Source organism: Ovis canadensis, chromosome 20, assembly GCF_042477335.2.
Source record: "Ovis canadensis isolate MfBH-ARS-UI-01 breed Bighorn chromosome 20, ARS-UI_OviCan_v2, whole genome shotgun sequence".
Classification (NCBI taxonomy): domain Eukaryota; kingdom Metazoa; phylum Chordata; class Mammalia; order Artiodactyla; family Bovidae; genus Ovis; species Ovis canadensis.
The window spans coordinates 19,236,527-19,240,595 of NC_091264.1; positions in this window are offsets into that span (position 1 = coordinate 19,236,527).

Here is a 4,069-nt window from a genome sequence, read left to right on the forward strand (position 1 = left end):
AAAACAACAGCAAAGTTGAAGAAGATTTTCTAAGAGAGTTTTTAGAGTTCAGTATTTCTCCTTTTTGAATTTCCAGACTATTTTTACTCCATCTTTCTGTAGCTTCTTCTTGGGGCGTGGGAATTATTTCACTATAGGTTTATCTTCCAAGACTAGGCACCATCTGGCTCACACTGCTGCCCAGCCTTCTGTAACTGAAGGCAAGTTCTTGTGCCCGATGCAGTGAGACCACACAAACCGAACATCAGCGTCTGGAGCAGAGGCAGGCTTATTACGGGGCATGCAAGGAGACTGGTGGCTTGTGCCCCTCAAAACCTGAACTCCCCAGAGAGTTTCAGCTTTTAAAGGCCAGGTGAAGAAGGGGCAGAGCTAGTTGTTGCAACCTTCTTGGTGCTGGAATCCTGTGTTCTGGCAGCTGTCCATGTAGATCAGGTCATGATGTTCCTATAAACCTCCAACGAGACGAATGTTATTGTCTGTCCTGCAACTTTTTAATCTTTATATGAATGGACCCTTAAAGGTCAGAGCCCTGAGAATGGGCTATACTGTATATTTCAGGCTATAGGCAACATTTTTTTTTACAAAAAGTTCAGAGCCAGCTAGAGTGAGCACATGTAACAGAGCATAAAGATTAAAGGAAAAGGAACAGATATAACATGGAGTCAGATTTGTTCTTCCATATTATATTTCCACATAGTCTACACTCAATTAGTGCAGGGTCTGGGGACATATTATGGATCTATCATTTATTATTTTTCCAACCTGTAACCAGGAGGCAGTCACTCAATTTACAGGTCCTGGAGGGGCTACCACAGGTTGGCAGCAGGAGGTTACCTGGGATAAGGGACATGGATGACTTAGTACAGTTATGGCAAAACATTCACTGTCTATGATGAGAAAGAAATCAGCAGAACTGGACATTTTGTTTTTATGAAACTCTGAAAGCACTCTTGATGTCTAGATCTCACATGCTTGTTTGGGTTCATGAGCCCATGGGTGGTGATTGGGGATGAAGTTTTTTCCTTGCTTTTTCCTGTTCAGTACAGTTCAGTCACTCAGTCATGTCCGACGCTTTGCGACCCCATGAATCACAGCACACCAGGCCTCCCTGTCCATCACCAACTCCCGGAGTTCACTCAAACTCACGTCCATCGAGTCGGTGATGTCATTCAGCCATCTCGTCCTCTTTCGTCCCCTTCTCCTCCTACCTCCAATCCCTCCCAGCATCAGGGTCTTTTCCAATGAGTCAATTCTTCGCACCAGGTGGCCAAAATACTGGAGTTTCAGCTTCAACATCAGTCCTTCCAATGAACACCCAGGACTGATCTCCTTTAGGATGGACTGGTTGGATCTCCGTGCAGTCCAAGGGACTCTCAAGAGTCTTCTCCAACACCACAGTTCAAAAGCATCAATTCTTCAGCTCTCAGCTTTCTTCACACTCCAACTCTCACATCCACACATGACCACAGGAAAAACCATAGCCTTGACTAGACGGACCTTAGTCGGCAAAGTAATGTCTCTGCTTTTGAATATGCTGTCTAGGTTGGTCATAACTTTCCTTCCAAGGAGTAAGTGTCTTTTAATTTCATGGCTGCAGTCACCATCTGCAGTGATTTTGGAGCCCCCCAAAATAAAGTCTGACACTGTTTCCACTGTTTCCCTATCTATTTGCCATGAAGTGATGGGACCAGATGCCATGATCTTTGTTTTCTGAATGTTGAGCTTTAAGCCAACTTTTCCACTCTCCTCTTTCACTTTCGTCAAGAGGCTTTTTCCTATTACCACACTACTAAAAAAAAAATCTTAGTAGTTTTTAACATGTGTGCATTAAAGGTGAAATGGCTTTGTAAAAATGCAACTTTATAACTGTTATTTGATGTTGTTGTTATCCATGAAAAGGTAACTATCTTCAAAGATATATGAAGTCTCAATTTTTCCCTCTTTCTGTTGGATTCACCATGCAAGGCTGTGGTCTTGTGTCTGAAGTCTTCCCAGCCGGGACACCTGCACTGTGAAAGCTGCAGGAAGTGCAAGAGGGCAGGGATTCTGAGTTACAAGCATCATAGGAGAGAGCATATGGTGAGGTGGAGGGAAATTTGCCTTATAGAGACTGGGTAAATTATTTCACTCCTCTGAAACTCAGTTTCCTCACCAGTAGAATGATGGTAACAAAATCTCTCTCATATGCAAGATCATGCATTCTAGGTCCTGGCCTGGTCACACAGTGTGCAAGGCACATTGGTTTTCCATCCACTTTCCTTCAGTGTTCCTGACCTTTGACTGGGCTTCATTCAGCATATTACAGTCACCTCCTCAAATGCTAAGCCCCTCAAGGCCAGAGATTATCTCTGATCTGCTTTTCATCTCCAGTGACCACTTTAGTTCCTGGCAGAAACCCGGAGGCTCTGTAAGTGGCAGTTACATTGAGATGCGTTCAATTGTGCAAAAGAATCCACAATACTATTAGGCATTTAGAGAAGCGTTGGGAAACTTGGAAAGAACAGAGCAATAAAAACCTGGTCCCGTGCCACTGATTCAAACTTATCTGAATAGTTTGGGGCTTAGTCAATATCTGTTGAATGAGTGATATTAAAAAGGACATTTTTACATGAACCTCACAGGAAAGGCAAGCAGGATGGAGATTAGGGGATGTAGCTGAGTGCCTGGAGTGTGTTGGACTCTGAATAAACAATCATCAAGTCCATGAAAAAGTGATTAAGTAAATAGAAGACTGTAGCTAACTCCGGATGGTAGTTAAGTAAAACAGATTCTTTGGAAGGTAAGGAGTGTAGGACAAGTTTGGTAATCATTTTTATGTCACCTGCATTTTGTGTGTGTGTGTGTGTGTGTGTGTGTGTGTGTGTGTGTTCAACAGGGAGAGAGGGGCTGGGGCTGGGGTGGGGAAGGAAGGGAAGAGGAGGGAAGGAGTGTCATGTCCAAATGAACCATTGAGGGGACTAAGGGATTTATCAGGCTGGGTTTCCTTTCATCGCTGTGAAACGTGAATTTAGGTTGTTGAACGAGGTGGTGATCTCAGAGACAAAGGGAGAGTTCTCATCTGACGCAGATAACCAGATACAAAGCTATCCCAGTGGATGGAGACCTGGCCCCTTGTTGGTCTCACTAGAGTCTCTGGAGAGCCTGCCTGCTTGCAGACAACATTGTTCATCAGCAGAAATTAGAGATAAGAGAATCTTGTTTGGTTTTTAAAACAATTAAATGGGTGCAGCTTTTATTTTGCACCTGAGGTTTGTGAATCATCTATAAGTATTTCCAGTGTTTTTCCTGCACAAGCCCCAAGTTATAAAATCTGGCACCAGGCACAGAATAGTTCTCTTGAGGGCTGCAGCAGAGAGGAGCGGCCGCTGCCTCCCTGCCAAGAGAGAGACACTCCTGGCCCTGCGGCAGCTCCAGGCAATTCCAACCACAGCCGGGGCCCAGGCAGAGGTGCCAGCGGCCAGCAGAGCTGCCAACAAGCCCCGGGATCCCCCTCACCCTCCTCCTACTGCCACGAATCCCTGGCTCAGGGCTGAGAACTTCATTCTGCTGCATGTTCTATCTATCTAAAGACTGGGAGATCAGAGAGTTTTATTGCCATCTCCAGGGAGGAGGTGGTTAGAGAACTGAAGGTATTCAGGTGTCAGAAGGGGGCTGCGGACGTTTAGCCCAGGCTCAGGTGGTTCCCAGGCATCATGCTGATGTGTGCAGAGTCCCTGCCATTCCCCAGCCTTAGTTTCTTCATCTGGATTCTTATAAAATGCAAAGCGCTTTTCATTGCTCTGTGAAGTGTACAAAGTGGTATGCATGTGCAGTGTGTATATTTCATACCGTGCAGATCTAGAGGAAGGGGGCAGGGGGACAGCGAGGGAAAGCTTCTCAGGCATGATCAGGAAGTTGGCCCATTGTGGGGGACAGTGGGATGCAGAGCCCACAGGCTCCTCTGTAGGCAGCAGGTCCTGAAAGGAGGGGACAAGGAGGGATGACCCTACCAGAAAGGGCTTCTTTCTCTTCCTCTCCAACCTCCCCCTCCTTCCTGTCATACCTCTTGCTCCCTTCTGGCTTCTCATAG